Raw genomic sequence first — 20,369 nt, 5'->3', positions numbered from 1 at the left:
CCGGCAGGCCGAAAGACTTCTGGAGCGATGCAAGTCGCTCAGCTGCGGCGCTTGAACGGCGAAAGTGAGCAGACAGTTTTCGTGCCCTGTTCAGAAGGCCATCTAGGCCGGGATAGTGTATTAAAAATTGCTGGACCACAAGGTTCAACACGTGACGTGAGCCATACAAGGTACGTGTGTCACCTTGCCCAGGCGAAGGGCCGCACCCAGGTTTGCAGCATTGTCGCACACGGCCTTACCAGGCTGCAGGTTGAGTGGAGACAACCATTTATTAAACTCGGACCGCAGAGCTGACCACAACTCCTCAGCTGTGTGACTCTTATTCCCAAGACATGTCAAGCTAAAGACCGCCTGATGACGTTGCGCTCTGCTGCAAGCATAGTAATGAGGAGTGCGTGATTCCTTCTGCGCAGTGAGAACGCTGGTGGCCTGACCAGGCAGGCTTGGGGCGGAGGTGGAGGACACAGATGAGGTGGAGGAGGTAGAAGCAGTGGCGGAACTTGGACAGACAGAGGATTGACACACAAGTCAGGGGAACGGCAAGACTTGTGCAGCAGACCCTTCACCATCTATCACCATAGTTACCCAGTGTCCAGTCAGCGACATGTAACGTCCCTGTCCATGCTTACTGGTCCAAGTATCGGTGGTAAAATGCACCCATTCACACACAGAGTTTCTCAAGGAAGCGGTGATGTTGTGTGCGACATGCTGGTGTAGCGCGGGCACACCTTTCTTAGAGAAGTAGTGGCGACTGGGATCTGGTACTGGGACACAGCGACAGACATAAGGTCTCTAAAATCCTGTGTGTCCACCAGGCGGAAAGGCAGCATTTCGGTAGCCAAGAGCTTACAGAGGGATAAAGTCAACCTCTTAGCTTTGTCATGGGTCGCAGGAAATGGCCTTTTATTTGTCCACATCTGAGGGACAGAGATCTGGCTGCTGTGTGTAGACGGTGTTGAGTAGAATGTCCCTGGAAAAATGCAGGTTTGTGAGGAAAGTGCAGTCGAAAACATGATGTTGCCTTCATCCAACGTTGGTGCTATCGATGTCTGAGAGAGCTGTACACACGCACTTGTTTCCCCTTCCAAACCAACTGACGACCTACCAAGCAAACTGCCTGTTGCGGTTACAGTGGTGGAAGTTGTGCGTGGAAAACCAGGTGTGACAGCTGTCCCCACAGTCCGAGAAGATGAAGAGCGTGCGGATGCACTGGAAGGGGCAGGCGGTGGATGGTTCACTCCGCTAGGCCGCATTGCAGCACAGTGAGCTTCCCACTGGGACATATGATATTTATTCATGTGAAGATTCATGGAAGAAGTTGTCAAACTGCTGAGGTTTTGACCTCTACTTACAGAATCATGACAAATTTTACACATCACATAATTTGGGCGATCTTTTTCTATGTCAAAAAAGGACCAGGCTAGGCAAGGCTTAGAGGGCATGCGACCTGCTGAGCCCCCCGACTAGTGCTCAGAGGCAGAGTGGTGGCTGATGATGCAGTTGTAGACGTGCTACCAGTGCTCCGACTCTGTCCAGGAATGCGCAAGGTAACTTCGTCGTCGGTTGCATCCTCCTCCACCGCCTCTGTTGACCTCCTCGAGTGCCTGACTGTGGGTTGACAGTAGGTGGGATCAAGAACTTCCTCATCAATTGTTGTGTTTGCACTCCCCTCACCCTCAGACCGAGCCTCTTCTTGCCCTGACCGAATATTTAAGTTGCCATCACAATCTGGTATCTGCGTCTCATCGTCATCAGTATGTTCCTCATTGTCTATAACCACAGGGGTTACAGTTTGTGACAAAGGGTCAACATTATGCTCAGAAACTTGGTCCTCACAGCCTGAATCAGAGTCACAAAGGTTCTGGGCATCACTGCAGACCATTTCCTGGTCTGTACTCACTGTAGCTTGGGAGCAGACCTCTGATTCTCAGGCTATAGTGTGACTGAACAGCTCTGCAGACTCAGCCATCTCAGTTCCACCATACTGTGCAGAGCTGATGGAGACTTCAGAGCTGGGAGAAAGCAAGTTTGATTGGGATGACAACTCAGAGGACTGGTGTTTTTTGGATGCGGTAGTTGAGGTGGCTGAGAGGGCACTTGTTGGACCACTTGAGATCCATTCAAGCATTTTCCTTTTTTTTGCCATCATCTACCTTTGTTCCTGTTGTTCGTGTCCGTAAAAAAGGGAGCACATCGGATTGTCCACGGTAAGTAGTAGACATCTTACTTTTGCTGGTAGATGGTCTATCTTCAGCAGATGTTAATGGAGCTTTGCCACCTTCCCCACGGACAAACCCTTTTTTTCCTTTTCCAACACGCCTCTTCCCCTTTCCACCAGCATCTGTCATTTTGCCACTCATGTTGATTGCGACAAGATTGTGCACTTAAAATGGTAGTAAAAATTGAGAGGTGGTGTAGATTGCAGCAGTGGTCTAGCTTTATTAACAGCAGAATAATAAAGAATAAATATCCCTGACAATGCAACTATGGCCCTTAAACTGGCAGCATAAATTCCTAGTATAATGGCTTAGTAACAATGAGTTTTAGTGTGCAATGCAGGCAGACGTGCTGCAAATATCTTTGCACTAGTGGGACAATACAGAAGTCCAACAGCCACGTTTAGGATGACACTAAGTTCACTGAGTGTTTGCTAGTATAATGGCTTAGTAACAATGAGTTTGAGTGTGCAATGCAGGCAGACGTGCTGCAAATATCTTTGTACTACTGGGGCAATACAGCAGTCCAATAGCCACGTTTAGGATGCCACTAAGTTCACTCAGTGTTTGCTAGTATAATGGCTTAGTAACAATGAGTTGGAGTGTGCAAAGGGCAGGAGGGTACAGTGGCAGGGTTGTGGGTCTCTGGGTAGAGGAAAGGAAGCCTGCTTTTCTATCCCTCCTAATGGGGAAATGCAGCGAGGAAATCCCTGACCTTAGCTACACAGACGCTGTCATCTTCTGTAGCTGTTAAACTCTGTTTTCAGGACCTGTCACCTATGGCTCTGACCCTGCCGGTATGAGCCCTTAAAAGGACTGATAGAAAGTGCTATCCCTAAGCTGTCCAGCGCTGTGTATGGAGCATATACAGCAGTATCGGCGATAGGAGCTGCGCCAGTGATGTCTGACACCAAGGACGCAGAAGGCAGATAATGGCGTGCTGGAGGAAAATGTCCGGTTTTATAATGCAGGGACATGTGACATGGACATCCTTTCACACATGCCGTTGCTTCTCTGGCTAAAAGTCCACTTAGCTGTGTGTGTGTCTGGGATTGGCTGACATGCTGGCCCGCCCCACTACACCCGCGCACTTAGGGAAGGAAGACAAGGAAAAAAAAAAAAAAATGGCGATTGCCATTATACATACAGCAGTGATCTCAATGCGCTGTTCCCGCACACTATACACTGAAATGTCATAATAGTGTGAGTCACAGAGTGACTTACACTATTACAGCGGAAAGCCAGCTAGGAATTAGCTGTTTTTTTTGCTGCTAGATCCGTTATCGAACGTATCTAGAACTATCGAGCTTTAGCAAAAAAGCTCGAGTTCTAGTTCGATCTAGAACAGCCCCCAAAATCACTCGAGCCGCGAACTGGAGAACCTCGAACCGCGAACCGCGCTCAACTCTAGTAATGAGTATTTCCCATTGATTTACATTGTGCCCGCTACTTGTAGCAAATATGCGAGTAGTGGACAGTACTCGCTAACAGCATAGCGAATACGAGTAGTACTACTCAACACTAATATTAAACCATTTGTTGGCTGAACTCTCCAATATCAATGTGTTCACCTACCAGTCTAATGGGCATGGGGGCATCCTGATTGTTCCCAATATCATCTGGTGGGGTATGTCCAATTTCGTACTGCCGATCCTTTTATTCTGTGAGGAATAAACTGCTTCCAACAGAGTTGGCAGTCAATAGCTCTCTCATAGTGAACACATGAGCACTCAACAGAGCAAGCACTACTGTGTATGGGAGATGTAAGAAGATGCCTGTTTTCCAACAGTTATCTAATGTACAGTAGCGACAAAACGTTTTGCATTTTTTTTTAAATGTGTGATTACTTCTGTCTGGTTCTTTTCCTGGTTATTTTAGTAAACCAGAAGCAAATGTTTGTCAGCTCTAAGGATGAAAATTGTGTTTTACATCATTTTATCCTTTTATGTGTTATTTTTTCATATTTGCTGGGCCAAATGTTTTGCATACTTTGTTATGGGTAGTCTAATTTTGCCCCAAAATATTTTTGCGGGTGTATTTTGGATAAAACATGGCAAAGCCAAAGCCATGTTTGTCAGGAAGCTTATTATTCCTAGAGAGAGGTCAGGCAAAAGCCAAAAAGAGGAAGCTATAGAATTCAACTGTTGTCAGAGTCAAGTGTCACGTATAATAAAGAAAGAAAAAGAAGGTTATGGAACAGCTAACAAACCTAGAAGAGGACGACCACAGAAAGCTTCCTCCAAATTTGATTACATTATTAAGAAAAAGTCTGTATCTGATGTCCATAAAAGTGCTGTTCAGATTTCAGACAAAATGAAAAAAGAATATGGGTCAAAGTGAGTTATCAAACTGTGGTGCGTCGGTTAAGAGCAGTAGGCTTGAATGCATGAGTTCCAGTGAAGAAGTCTTTCATCTCTGGAAAGAACCGGAAGGTACAACTTGAGTTTTCCAAAGAACACAGCCAATGGAAAGAGACAGATTGGTCTAAAGTGTGGTGGTCAGATTAATCCAAGCAATCTGTTTGGTAGTGATGACAAGCACTATATATACCGCCCAATGGGAAAACGTAGTGCTGTAAGGTACCAAACACCTACAGTGAAGCATTATGGTGGCAATGTCATTGTTTGAGGCTGCTCTTTTGCATTTACCAGTAGTCCTGTGCATAGCATTGATAAAAATATCAATGCCACCATGTAGAAGGACATACTGGAGAATGTAATGCTGCCACATAGTAACACCAAAGTATGGGGGGGCTGAACAATGATCCTAAGTACATATGCAATTCTTTTCAAAAAGTTGTTAACTAAGAAAAATGTTTAAGGCCTGTGACACACATCCGTGCCGCCGGCACATGTTTGTCATTTTTTGCATGTACCGGCGGCACAGAGGCACGTTCAGCAATGCTACCCTATTGTAGCAGGCACACACACGTAAAACCACACGGAACGTGTGTCCGTGTGCGTTTGTACGTGTACGCGTTTTTCTAAACGCTGACATGTCAGTGTTTTCTCCGGCAGCACGGGTGTCACACGGCCCGCACCCGTACCACATGGGTGTAGTGTGGATGCGGTCCTGTGTGACACGCGCCGGAGAAAACACACGTGTCAGTGGAAAAAAAAACAAACATTTACTCACCTTCTCCAGCCCTCCTACCTCTGCCGCTGCTGCCTCTTGCTGCCGACCGCCGCTCATTATTCTCATTTAATATTCACTTCACTGCCTGGCAGCAGCAGCGGGGAGACGGGAGGGCTGGAGACCGAAGATCAGCACCACGGACAGCAGCACGGACAGCAGGAAGGAGCAGGTGAGTATGTTAATTACCGATTCTACGTGTGCTATCGCGGATGGCACACGTAAAACACACGTCACCCGCACGTACCATCTGGCAGAGGCCTAAGAAAAACTTTGTTCCAGCACATACGGAGTATAAACTTCTTTTATTGGAAAAATATAGTAAAAAACACACACGGATGGTAGGTGAAAAAACAGCAAACTGGCCCCAGAAACACCTGTTTGCGTGTTTCGAGGCATGCGCCTCTTAATCATAACTGGTGGTTATGATAAAAGAAGTTCATATTCCGTATGTGCTGGAACAAAGATTTTCTTGGATTGTCTTGGACAGATGCTGTGCACTTGGAGGAACAGGTGATCTGGATACCTTTGTACTTTCAAAGAAAAATGGTTACCTGCTGCAATTGCAGAGCCAGTCATCTGATTTACACCCACCTTTTGGGATGAGTTAGAGGGACAAGTTGGGGCCTGTAACCATAGGAATAAAAAAACAATTGTTTGCAGATTTGGAAATGGAATGGAGCAAGATCCCTCAAGATATCTTGAATACCCTAGTGGCTTCAATGCCCCATTGGTGTGGTACAGTAATTAAAGCAAGAGGTTATGCTACAAAATACTAAGTTATGGCATTGTAAACAATGGATTACTCTCTATGTTGTGATCAATAAATAGTATATGCAAAACCTTTAGTCACTAGTGTATATGGGGGGCTTATGATTTAACCCCTTAACGACCCATGACGTACTAGATACGTCATGGATCGTTTTCCGGTAAGCCCCGCCCCCTGCCGCCGGCGGGCGGCGGCGATCGGCGCACATATCAGCTGTTATCAACAGCTGATATGTGTGCCTGCTAGCCGCGGGTGGAATCGCTTCCACCCGCGGCCATTAACCCCTTACATTTCGCTGCCAAAGTCTTGGCAGCGATATGTATATGGGCGCCGCCATTACAGTGACTTACCCCGCCCCCGCCGGAAGTCACGTGACATGATCACGTGACTTTCGGCGGTTGCCATGGTAGCACAGGGTCATGTGATGACGCCTGTGGCTAACATGAGTCACTTCCTCTCAATGCCGGAATACAGCCGGCATTGAAAGTGAAGCAGCAAATCTGCAGTTCTCAGCTCTGTAGCTGAGATCTGCAGATTGTGCAAAGCGATCAGATTGCTGATCGCTATAGCCCCCTAGGGGGACTAGTAAAATTAAAAAAAAAAAGTAAAAAAAAAAGTTTTAAAAAATTAAAAAAAAATAAAAAAACCTAAAAGTTCAAATCACCCCCCTTTCACCCCATTGAAAATTAAAGGGTTAAAAAAATAAAAAATACACACATATTTGGTATCGCCACGTTCAGAAATGCCCGATCTATCAAAATATAAAATCAATGAATCTGATCAGTAAACGGCGTAGCGGCAAAAAAATTCCAAACGCCAAAATTACGTTTTTTGGTCGCCGCAAATTTTGCGCAAAATGCAATAACAGGCGATCAAAACGTAGCATCTGCGCAAAAATGGTACCGTTAAGAACGTCAGGTCAAGACGCAAAAAATAAGCCATCACTGAGCCTCAGATCCTGAAAAATGAGAACGCTACGGGTTTTGGAAAATGGCGCAAAATGTGCGCCACGTTTTTCGGACAAGCTTGTGAATTTTTTTTAACCCCTTAGATACAAGTAAACCTATACATGTTTGGTGTCTACAAACTCGCACCGACCTGAGGCATCATACCCACACATCAGTTTTACCATATAGTGAACACGGTGAATAAAATATCCCAAAAACTATTGTACAATCCCAGTTTTTTTGCAATTTTTCCGCACTTGGAATTTTTTTGCCATTTTCCAGTACACTATATGGTAAAACTTATGGTTTCATTTAAAAGTACAACTCGTCCCGCAAAAAACAAGCCCTCATATGGCAAGATTGATGGAAAAATAAAAAAGTTACGCCTCTCGGAAGAAGGGGAGCAAAAAACAAAAACGCAAAAACGGAAAGTGCCCGGGGGCTGAAGGGGTTAAGCAAGCATTTTATATTTTTATCCTAAATTTCGTTACTCCTGTATTTACCTATAACCTATAGGTTCATTGATCAAAATTCATCAAAGGTGCTCTATCTGTTTGAGTTCACCTGCCATGACAAGGCAACTCAAATTGAGTTTTCCCATAGACAGTGTACTGTACATGTTCAACAGGAAACTTTCATCTCTGTCTTGGGTCAAAGCCTACCAAATTATCCTACTTAAAAGTAGGAAAGAAACAGCTTTTTTTTCTCTGCTAATTATAACAGCCTTAGAGCGGCTGACTTTGTGTGAAGTTGTCATGTTGTGTCAGATGGGTTCACGCAAGTTAAACGTAATGTGTGCTGACAGCCTCAAATTTAGTAAATGCGATGTAGATCATCACAAAAACGGATAAGCTCGCTGTAATCACACAGACATACCTGGAAGGGGTTAATGAATCCTGTGGCTCTCATGCTGGGTGACAGGGTAGGGGCACCATTAAGTCTTGGGCAAGGTGTTTGGACACAAGTCTAGGGGAACATTCCGAACTCATGCACCCGGATGATGGAACGCCTTGCTGGGATTCTGCAGTAATGTGTCATTTCATTGTATTGCATAATAAGCTAGTGTTAGGAATCGTAATTGTAATAAGCCTGTTTAATAAGATTACAAAGATCGTTAATGTAGAAATATCTATATCCTAGTGAGCATAAACAGAAAAGCTTATTTTCTCCCAGAGTATATTGCCTCACAAGACTAATACAACTATTATTAATCTCTTCCTTCTACTCCTACATAGCTTTACACTTCTGCTTTAGTGGAAATGCACTGGCTTAAAAATAATGCTTTCATAAATGATTGAGTACCACAAAGTCGAATCACATTTGTGTTTTGCTTGGTGTGGCTAACAGAAGCTCAGAGGAATTTTTAGCTCACGCAGTAAATGCAGACCAGCAAATTCCAGTGTAGCGTTAGATGTGAAATATAGCACAAATTTCCATCTGAGGCCCTGCAAAATGGAGCAATATATAGCTCTGAAGGATCGTTTTCAGCAGATACTGTATTACTCTAATTGTTTCAGATTTGTCATCCCAGTAAAATGTTATTTTTCTTGTAGAGGTGTGCTTTATCTATTATTACTTGCTTATTAACTCGGAAAACTCTGTTGTATGCCCTGGTGTATGCTCTGCACATAGAGGCCCAAATGAAAAAAAAAAACATAGGAAAGATAGAAAGAGAGAAGAAAAAAAGAGAGCAAGAAAGGAAGGGAAGGGGAAAGACAAAGGGGAAGTAAGGGGGAGATAAAGGGTAAATAAGGGAAGGAAGAGGGAGGTAAACGGAAAGTAAGGGAAGGAAGGGGGAGTTAAAGGGGAAGTAAGTGGAGGGTGTGGTAAAGGGGAAGGAAGGAAAGGGACGGGGAGGTTATGGGGAAGTAAGGAAAGGAAGGGGGAGGTAAAGGGGAAGGAAGGGAAGAAAGAGGGAGCTAAAGGGAAAGTAGGTTAAGGAAGGGGAGGGGGAGGTAAAAGGGAAGGAAGGGGGAGGAAAAGGGGAAGGAAGGGAGAGACAAAAAAGAGGTAAAGGAAGGAAAGGGGAGGTAAAGTGGAAGTAAGGGAAGAAATTGGGAGGTAAAGGGGAAGAAATGGAAGGAAGGGAGAGTCAAAGTGGAAGGAAGGGAAGGAAGGGGGAGGTAAAAGGAAAGTAAGTGAAGGAAGGGGGAGGTAAAGGGAAAGTAAGAAAAAGAATGGGGAGGTAAATAGGAAGGTTGGGAAGTAAGGGGGTGGTAAAGGGGAAGTAAGTGAAGGAAGGGTGTGGTAAAGGGGAAGGAAGGGAAGTAAGGGGGAGGTAAGGGGGAAGTAAGGGAAGGAAGAAAAAGGTAAAGAAAACGGACTAGTCTTAGACTGGTTAAACAACTGTGCTCTAGTCAACATCTTTATGTCTACTGTAAATTATCTGTCAAAGAGTACCCCAACCATTGCTGAATTGACAATTCATACAACTTTGTCTAACAGAGAGTCTATTTTTTTTTACTGAGAGTGATGAAAGCAATGCCATGCACTTATAAAAAACAGGTAAAGCCAGGAAACCATTTGAGACCTCTGTGAAATAATTTCCTAATGTTAAAAAAATGCTGGAATTTTGTTGGGAAATGGGAATATGGTTGTGCAATTGCACCAATAGTAGCTTTCCACTGGTCATTGCACTGCATTTTGTTTTATGAAGGCTTAGGTTGGGCAAAAGAAGGCCAGTGGAATAACAGGATCTGGATAAGGTGCTGTTTATGAAAGGGAAGCCAGTATTCATTGGAAAATAGTACTGTTACCTTCTCTATGCTTTCCTTCAGTTAAATGAGTTTTCCATTACTGTAACCCCTTTTCATATGTCCTAACAATTTTGTGAAAGTGTTAGGAATAGTTAGGACAAATGAAAGGGGGTCAAATTAGTAATGGAAAACCTATTTATCATTATAACCTACATATACAGGGGTATCAGAACACTGCAGACCTGACCATGTCTTCATACTGGCCGAAGCTACAGTATGTCATTTATTTTTGCATATGTCTGGAGACTGATGTAGAAGTTTATTGACTGCATTACTATATAGATTGAACCAATTTATCACCAATTTGTGCAATAATAATAATCACAATACAAAAAAGCAAAACACCATGAACTGCCGTATTTCTATCTGAACCAAAATTAGATCATTGTAAGGTTCTACAGTGAATAGGTTTGGCACAACAGAACCACCAATGACGGCTATTCATATCACATGCCTCTTTTCTGTCTATGATGTATTGGCTTTACACAATGATTAATTCTCTACAGATGCATCAACTTTATCAAACTGACAAACAATGGCAAAGAGATTATTTCCATTCTCTTTTTTTTTGTATATATAGAATGCATATAGTAAAGGGGATTATTTTTCTACTTTTTTGAGCATTTTCCTTATAGATTCTAGATAAAACTGTTAAAATAAATGTATAAAAAAGAGAAAAGTGTAATTTTGCTCTAAGAAAACACAAAAATATGATGCTTGATGTATTATGTATATATGGCACAAATGTGGACTAAAATTAATTAATATCTAGCAACCAACTTGAGGTTCAACTGAAGACAGTCACCAATCTCAAATAAAACAATTATTCAATTAAATTGAGCTTCGACATAAGACAAAAATTAATTTTCGTTGCTGGATGCCAGTAATGAAAATAAGCAATTAGGCTACATTCATATATCCGTTTGAGGGTTAGCCTCGGACAATTTTTTTCTTAGGTATCATCCTAGTTGTTCCTTAACTAAATCTTAGTTGCTTCCGTTTTTTTTAGCTCTTTTTTTTTAATTGAAGCAGGTAGCGTGCCGGAACTTTTCTATGATAGACTCTTAACAATGAATCTGTTGAAAATGGAAGAAATTAGGATGGAACTCTGTAGAACAAAGTCTGTTTTCCTAGTTTCATCAGTGTCTCAATCATCGCTGTAGACATTAACCCTATAACGCATACCTGGGGCCTCGCAGGCATGCTAGGTCACTTGTTTTCTATGGTAGATTTCTATGGTTGCGCGTTCTAGGGTTAATGGTCGAGTCTGGTTAGCAAAATTTGATCAAAAACGACATACTCTGAGTCTCGTGATCAGAGATTCGGACACGTTTTTAAAGCTGATGTGTTTTTGGTTCAATAAAACTCTATGGGTCAGCGTGCTGTCCTAGAAATGTTTTTTCACTAGGATGTGATCTATGAACACATGTAAATCTTATTTTATGTTTGATTATTTTTTTTTATGAACTCCTGCATTACTATTTTTAAGTAATACATATTGTTTTCTGAACTGTTCATATGTGTGTATTGAATGGTTCTATTTATTGTCAGATGAACAAATGAGTCTTGGCCTAAAGTCTACGGGACCCTTGAGAATTAAAATAACCTCCAAGGCCTTCTAAGTCGGGTTGTCTTAATCACAAAATAAATAAGACGTTGTTATACAATTTCTGATACAGATCACAAAGATAAGATTAGGAGGCAGGACAGTGGTTTGTATAGAAACCATTAAGCATGTGCCAAGATATGATTGTCCCGTCCTTCCCTAGCGAATTTCTTGAGATAAGCAGCCTTAGCAAATTACTATTTAGCACTTTTTTTTCTCCAGCTCTTTCAGCGCCTGCATTAATTTTAATGAAAGTCTATCTCATGATTTGTATTGGATTAGCTGGCTACTTTTCTAGTTCTTTTGTTTGCTTCTTCCATTGTGAGGAACGGTTGAAGCGTGATGGCGTAATTCCATCACAAATAAGTATTGATACACAGAGTCTATTACATCAGGAATAGAAGTGAAGCATGTACAGGAGCAGATAACGGCTAGGTCACATTCTATGAAATACACAAAAGCAGTACAATATTTTTATATCCTTGTTGCTACATCAAGTGTTGCCTTCTATTTCCAAGGTTTTATTGTATTGCGGCACTAGGCAATTCATCTTAGTTGTTTGGGTTTATATGTATGATCTTGCATGCAATCTGATTCTATCCAACCCGATCCACCTTGATTAGGATCTGTTAGCAAACCATAAATATCTTTTGAAATAATTCTGCAACATATTTTTTGAGAATTCTTTATTTGACTACATTTCTGTTACTTTTCATGGAAATGCAAAAATAAAGTAATAACTTAGTCTATGTATACATTACGTTTCTGCCACATAGTTGTGCCTCCAACAAGAATTCTGTCTGAACTCCTTGAAAACAGGATTTGGATGGAACTCCCCATGGAGTCATAGACAATAATGAGGCTGAGAGAGCCAATTCGAACTCTGTTTAACCTTCATTCTAGGAGTGTCCTTCTTTTTAGGCAGGCACAAACCCTCAATCTACTATGCTTTTGTGCACACTTAAAAAGACAGACACAGTTGGAAAGGAGAACTTATAGGTGAGTTGTAATAACAGTGGGTGCATAAGTTGCCCAAAAGGGATAGCGAGACCGAAAAGGTCCATTGGGCTCACATGAGAAGACCAAAAATGTTACTCATAGCAGGATATTGTTATAGATTTTGCAGGGGGACCCACAAGTTTTAATTCATGCAACTGTTAGACAGAATACATAGTGACTCCATTTGCCTTCTTCTAGGGCCTCAGATGGAAGCCCAATGGAGCCACAATCATGAATTGGAAAGTGAAAACCTGTCTTTGGGTTAGCAATGCCCTTGTCATAACTTGATTTGTCTCTAAATAGTATAAAATTGTTATTACCAATTGGACATTGTTTTTAAGATTCTTGAGGAAGGGGACCGGTAACGGGTCTGAAGGGTGTCCGAAACGCGCGTCGGATTTGGACCTTGCTCAGCTCATTCTGTGTGGCAACACTTTCTCTAGTGAATTCTCCCTCGTGTGGACCAAATCAGCCTTGTTGGGGTGGCCGCCCAGGCTGCCACTTGAAGAGTGGGAGAAGCCGTATTTTGTGCTTAAATTGTGATCCTCCTTGGAGCCAGCACTATTTAGTGTTCTGTTGGCTCTGCTCCGCCCGCTTTGTAAGCGTTAATAGGAGATTCCTGGACTGCCTATTCTATACCTATTCTTTACCTATTATTAAAGCCAGCCCTTTACAGCCTTGCCGGCTCTGCTCAAGTGATGCTGATAGCGGTAACGGGACTCCTGCACTAACTGTATCCCTCCTTGGAACCGGTGCTATATTGTGATCCATCGGCTCTGCACCGGTCACTTTGGCGACTTTTGACAGGGATTTTCCTGCATTGAAACGGTGTCAAATACAAGGGAGGAGTGTGTAGCAACTAGATCAACGGGGAATCCTGTTTAAATCAAACCGCAGCTGTTAGCTCGATTGTGCGATTTACCGGCGCTGCATCGCTCACTCTGGAAGCCTTTGACAGGGGTGTCCTGCACTGCAACGGCTCCAGATACAAAGGAGGTGTGTACAGCTATTAAATCCACGGGGATTCTTGCCTAAAATAAGCCACAGATATTAAACCTTGCTGGAATAATTATTTGAATCGGTGCCCTACCTTATTGTTGGTTAAGACTAACCGGAGGGCGGCCTCTTTAATATATCTGGAGGCACCTGGAACGTTGTAAGCTTTGTGCATATACTATAAACGCTTATTAAATAGTCTGGACCCTCTTCAGATTATAGCGTTAGCTTGATCCGATCTATATGGTATATTTCATACACTATCTTTATACCATACTATATTAGTCGGCTGTTTGTGCTACCAGCCGGGGCATTATAACAGACCAATTAGAGCCTGCTGTGATAATTTGTTTTTTAATTGTTATAGTTCTATATATATTTTTCATATTTATATTTTTGGTTACTCACCATCATTGTTCTTGTTTATCTATGTACAGTGTTTTATTAATTTCTATCCTACATCCAGAACAAGGATAGCAATATATTTAATAATAAAAATATAAAAATTCTAAAAGGTTATGACCCCTTTCTAGCGCTGGTTATTGAGGATTTATTAAAAATCCCACCTATTTTTCTATTGTTATCAGGCAAATTGAAGGGGTCTTTTTTGTCATTTAACCTAGCTGCAAGATTTTAAGGGTTATTAGGTCAAGCGCTGACAATTGTCTACGGACAGCTTAATAATCCTGTTTTTAAGATTCACCTAATCAAAAAGAGAGATGGCACACAATGTAGAGTTTTAACAAAATATATAACAATATTATCTCTTAGGTTATACAATAATTACAAGAACAGGCATATTAAAGAAACCAAGGCTAAGTTAGGAGGCTGCAAGGCAAGTTCCCTTTAGTTTTACTGCAAAAGAATGCAACATGCTCAGTTAGTTTTTCTGTTAAAATGACAACCATCTGAATGAAAATCTAACTGACCCAACTATGGTTTATGGAGTCCTTTTGTTTCTGTTTCTGTTCACCAAAGGATGGATGCATTTCTTCCTATAACCAAACAGAAAAATGAAACTCCTAACTTTAGTGTGAACGGAAACCTAACTGACCCAACTATGGTTCATGGGGTCCATTGGTTTCTGTTTCTGTTCACCAAAGGATGGATCCATTTCTTCCTATAACCATACAGAAAAATGAAACTCCTAACTTTAGTGTGAACGGAAACCTAACTGACCCAACTATGGTTCATGGGGTCCATTGGTTTCTGTTTCTGCTCACCACAGGATGGATCCATTTCTTCCTATAACCATACAGAAAAATGAAACTCCTAACTTTAGTGTGAATCAAGCCTACATGTTTGCTTTAATCTACTTTATAAAGAAATCTCCAGGATTAAAGAAATATTTTCATACTTCATGCCATTACAATCATTCTATACAATAGAATAAAGAGTTGCACACAAGTCACAATGTATATGGGAATGATGAAAAGCAAAACTGCTATGGAAATACTAGACTGAAAAAGACAATGGACTATCTGAAAAAGTGAAAAAGTGAAAAAACATTGTGACTTGTGTGTCTCTATATCCTATTGTATGGGTATGTTTTTTGAGTCTTGCACCATGTTCACACCATTAGTCTATTAGTGTTCCAGACATACATTCTTTAGTTAGTATGCACTTTTTGTATGAGAACCCTGCCCCACCCATAGCCATGTGTTTCATTTCACATATATACAGTAGCTTGGTCCCTTGCTTCCCATACAGAGCAAGTTTTTTAACTGCAGGTGAGGTTAGATATAGGCTAGGGACCCATAAAATAGAGATTACCTTGGCGTTGGTTTGGGGATCTTTTGCATTGATCAATACAATGGCTAAACATCTCTTATATTCCTATTATTCATAGCACTTATGCATATTCCTATTTCATGTTTTTCACTTTTTCAGATAGTTCATTGTATTTTTCAGTCTAGTATTCCCATAGCAATTTTGCTTTTCATCATTCCCATATACATTGTGACTTGTGTGCAACTCTTTATCCTATTGTATAGTTATGTTTTTTGAGTCTTGCACCTTGTTCACACCATTGGTGTTCCAGACATACATTCTTTAGTTAGTATTACAATCATTCTAGCACCTTGTGATCAAAAGAACCCTGCAACATGGCCGTGGTCTAGCTGCCATTTTGCTTGATTCCTGAGAATCGAATCCTGAATATTTTAGATTTTAAAGAATTTGATGTTTGTGAGAAATTCCTAACAAATATGATTCCTTATAGATTAATTTGCTTATTTCTACTAAGGACACAAAATCAGAGACCATTTTAGCAGCAACCCATTTTTTTTTGCATTTTAGAGCATTGGTAAAATGCCTAGTATTTTTATATATCCATAATGAAAATTCCATAAAGGTACATGGGGTTTCTGCTCACCTCAGTATGCCCTTGATATAAAAGTAGAAACACATGGATTTGAAGGTTAAAAATAATGTGGCATTTCAATTTTTTCTCTTAGAAATAGTTTATTGGGGAATATCTATGTCCATATGGGGCCCATATCATTATTTGCGATTTTTAAGTCATTTTTCTTTTTTTTGTCTTGTGGACTTTATTGACTTTTTTTATAAAAATGGCTCACGCATTTCAGGTATTTTGGGCAAAATAAGAAATACTTTTTTGTTTTAGTCTTTAATGTGCTTTGCTAATATTTAGTGCTAAAATGTTGCAAAAAGAAGGAGGTTGGAGTACATTTGTGACAAAAATTGGCAACTTTTTGAAAAGTTGCAAATGATGAATAAGGCCTATTTCACACATCCGGCATTTCGCAGGATGTCGGATCCGGCACGCATGCAGTATAGTACAATCATTTACAGTGGAAGCGCGACACCATGCGATTGTGTGCTTCATGAACAACCGCATTTGTCCGCATGGTGTCACGCTTCTACTATAAATTAATGTACTGTACTGCATGCGTGCTGGATGCGGCATTCGGCGAAATGCCGGATGTGTGAAACGGGCCTTAGGTGGAAATGTCTGGAAACCCCAAACTGCATCAATAGAGGCAAACTAAAAAAAAACAAAAAACAACTGTTACATGCAAATGCACATGCAACTGGAAAGCTGAATTAGGCGCAAACAAAAAAAAGGAGAAAGACACCAAAAACAGGCACTGATGCAACTATGAAACAGGGCTATGGAGCTTGAGAAAACATTTTCAGCAGTGATCTGCAGTATAAAGCCTGTACAGCAGTTTACTGGGGCTATAATATGCATAAGACCTTCCTCCAACAAGAAGTAATGATCCCAAGTAGAACATAGAAAAAAACAATTTTAATACCAAAAGATGCAATACTAGAATTCTCTGTGAATTATTTAGATGTTTTGATTTCTCAAAGACTTTCCTACTGTTTTAATGTCCCCCAGTACAGCACTTTTCTCACCAACTGAAAGTATAATTTAATGAGTGCGAATAAAAGAACACTCTAATTACCCAAACCCATTAAAGGTACATTGTTGGTTTAGAAATTATAATTGGCTTATTGTAGTGGGACAAATGGGGATTGATAAGTCATATTAGAAATGACTGATAGCATCTGCTCCACTAACCATCATTTTCCATTTTGCTACATTTCCATTCTCAAGTGAAGTGAGCTCCTTTCTGTTTTCTGTGGCACCTTTTCAAGAATTTTCGTGTCCCACTGTGAAGATTAATTGCTCTATAAACAGACTTTCTATAGAATCCACCTGTCCAGTACTGTTATGGGGCTTTGCAATCTGACATATGAGTTTGCTTTTCACAAAAAATGGAGGGTCCATTCATGCCTCACTGGAACCACAAAATCGCTATTCAATATTTATTTAACTTACAAGGTTTCCTTCAAGATTTCTGAGAAGGTTTTTCATGAATTTTCTTTTCAGGAAAAGTGACCCATCATTTTGTATATAAAACTAAATTTATAACGTGCCAGAACTGGCATTACCATAGCTGGTACCTCTCAAATTTCTTCGGAAATCATGAGTGGTGGTCAGCTACTTTACCTATCAAGAATAATTGAGTAAGAACTAATATTCAAAAGTAACAAAGAATAATATCTTTTTATCTCCAAATGCAGGCTGCAGGAATAAACTCTGCTACTCCATGAGATTTCTGCTATAATTACTTAAAAGACTTGGCTCTAAACTCAAATATTATTTAATACTGCATTATTATGCTTGATAAACATTATATATATATATATATATATATATATATATATATATATATATATATATATATATATTATATATAAGTTGAGTGTGTGTGTGTATGTTTGCCAAAGGATTCTGCACCGTTGCATTTACGATCACGAAATTCTGCATTGCCAACTCATTTGACTCAGGCAACGTCATAGACTATGCTATGAGGAGAAAATGTAACCCTGTGCTTTACAGTTATTCACCAAAAAAACTGCCTACATTAAAATCAATGGAGCTAGGAGCTACAAGTTATTAATAGGAGCTCTGATTAGTTGCTATAGGCAACAAAGGACATTCTTAGTATCAGACAGCTTATGTGTCAGCTAATATGATTTCAGTGGAGAAACGGATAGAAAGAGACAGAGAATGACAGACAGCGAGAGATAGACAGACAGACAGAGAAAGACAGAGAGAGACAGACAGAGAGAGACAGAAAGACAGACAGAGAGACAGAGAGAGACATACAGAGAGACACAGACAGGGAGACAGACACGAAAGACAGACAGAAAGGCAGACAGATAGAGAGGGAGACAGACAGGGAGACAGACAGACAGACAGGGAGACAGACAGAGTGAGACCAACAGACAGAGAGACAGGCAGCGAGAGACACAGACAGACAGCGAGGAAGACAGACACAAACAGACACAGGTAGACAGAGATAGACAGACAGAAACAGAAACAGAAAGGCAGATACAGACAGAGACACATACAGACAGAGATTGACAGACAGACATGGACAGACAGAGACACAGACAGGCAGAGACACAGAGACAGACAGACAATTACAGACAGATAGACAGAGAGACTGACAGACAGAGAAACAGAGACAGGCAGACAGAGACAGACAGAGACAGAAAGACAGAGACACAGAGACAGACAGACAGAGACAGACAGACAGTGACAGGAACAGACAGACAGAGACTCAAACATGCAGAAACACAGTCAGGCAGGGACACAGACAAATAGAAAGAGACAGAGACATACAGACAGAGACACAGTCAGACAGAGAGAGACAGACAGAGACAGGGACGGAAGGGGACAGATAGATAGACAGAGACACAAACAGACAGAGATACAGACAGACCAAGAGAGACACAGTCAGGCAAAGAGAGAGACAGTCAGGGACAGACAGAGATACAGACAGACAGAGACATAAATAGACAGAGAGAGAGTGACAGACAGAGAGCGACAGACAGAGACAATGACAAACACAGACAGAAACACAGACAGACAGAGACACAGACAGACACAGACAGATACACAGACAGGCAGAGACACAGACAGAGATAGTGCAAGACAGACAGAGACAGACAGACACACAGAGAAAAGCAGACAGAGATCAACAAAACAGAAAGAAGCCGACAGACAGAGAGACAGACAGAGACACAGACAGGCAGAGACATAAACAGGCAGAGACACAGACAGACAGACAGAGACATACGGACAGAGAGGGAAATAGACAGACAGAGACAGACAGCCAGACAGAGAGTGAGACAGACAGACAGTGAAGGAGACAGACAGAGAGATACGGAGAGTGATATATACATACATATATATATATATATATATATATATATATATATATATATATATATATAAACATTTAGTAAATGCAGGATTGGATTGTACCAACACCTTTCTGATTTGTGTATATATACATGCTGTTGAAGACGTAGGTGTGCAATTTAGCTAATAGTTTGAATAAATTGAATCATAATCATGTTCTTAATTGTTGCATGGTTTTCTTGAATATCTTGGAAAAATCCTCAAAAGAAAAAGTCCATCTGGGTAATGTCTGAGTACTGTGTTGGCCATTTAACCAGGCTTCGTGTACTTATCTATTTCTAATAGTAAATAGACTGGCATTGTTTACGCGAACTTGATGTGGCTAGGCATCTTTATGAATCAACATTGTCCTAAGAGTGACGTGCACCTCTGCATGCGCCACCTACTAATCCTTCTCCAGTCCCTGGTGGAGGGAAATTTGTGGTGCAGCAAATGCCAGTGATCATCATAAATTTGTCGAGCGGCAGCCACCACAACCCTGTCCTGCCCTGCCCCGAACTGGGCGAAAATGACAAGTTGCATGATTTTATTACAGCCTACAGTTGCACCAAAATGATGTGAATTTTCAAAGCCTTTTACAGCAGAATACTGGTATAAAAGGTTTCAAGTATAGGTCCTTTTATGCCTAAATATGCTCCCAATATTGATACATTTTGGATGTCTAACCAAAGTGTGCCTGTCGATAACAATGTATTATTTACACATTCAGGCTCTTTTTTTTCTAGGGTCTTGCCAAGATAATATTGTAAATTTATCTCCAATGATCCATTATTATTATTATGAGAATAGCTTTGTCTTAAGCTCTCTCTAAATTCTTGGTGGAATCTTTCAAAAATTGTATGTCAAAGGTAACTTCCCCACTCTCCCTGGAATTAAAAATATAAGAGTAAAGCATGATGGATGTCACTATGCCCAATATTTTGTTGCAATTGGAGATAATCTGCAACCAGAAGGGTATCGCAGTTACTTATTAACCTCAAGTGGGTGAAATAAGTATGCATGCTTGACCCAACATTCATAATTATGGTGGAATTGAAAGGGAAAAGTTGTCAGCTGAAAGAGCATTGTCTTGTGTATATCAAGCTTAATGCCAATTGCACATAGCTATTATAAATCTTCAAATATAAACCCTATACATTTTATTGTGTTATATATGGGCAGATGTTTACTGGTTTCTTATGTAATTAGTTATTATTACACTACTA

At 40.9% G+C, this 20,369-nt stretch overlaps 1 protein-coding gene across 5 annotated transcripts in view; it reads left to right on the top strand.

Annotated features, from left to right (window-relative positions):
- The window catches only part of EPHA5 (EPH receptor A5), a 641,576-nt gene that overhangs the window by 176,700 nt on the left and 444,507 nt on the right, over positions 1 to 20,369 (top strand). The gene's annotated exons all lie outside the window — the stretch shown is intronic.

Source organism: Anomaloglossus baeobatrachus, chromosome 1, assembly GCF_048569485.1.
Source record: "Anomaloglossus baeobatrachus isolate aAnoBae1 chromosome 1, aAnoBae1.hap1, whole genome shotgun sequence".
Classification (NCBI taxonomy): Eukaryota; Metazoa; Chordata; class Amphibia; order Anura; family Aromobatidae; genus Anomaloglossus; species Anomaloglossus baeobatrachus.
This window is presented reverse-complemented; position numbering and strand designations above follow the sequence as displayed.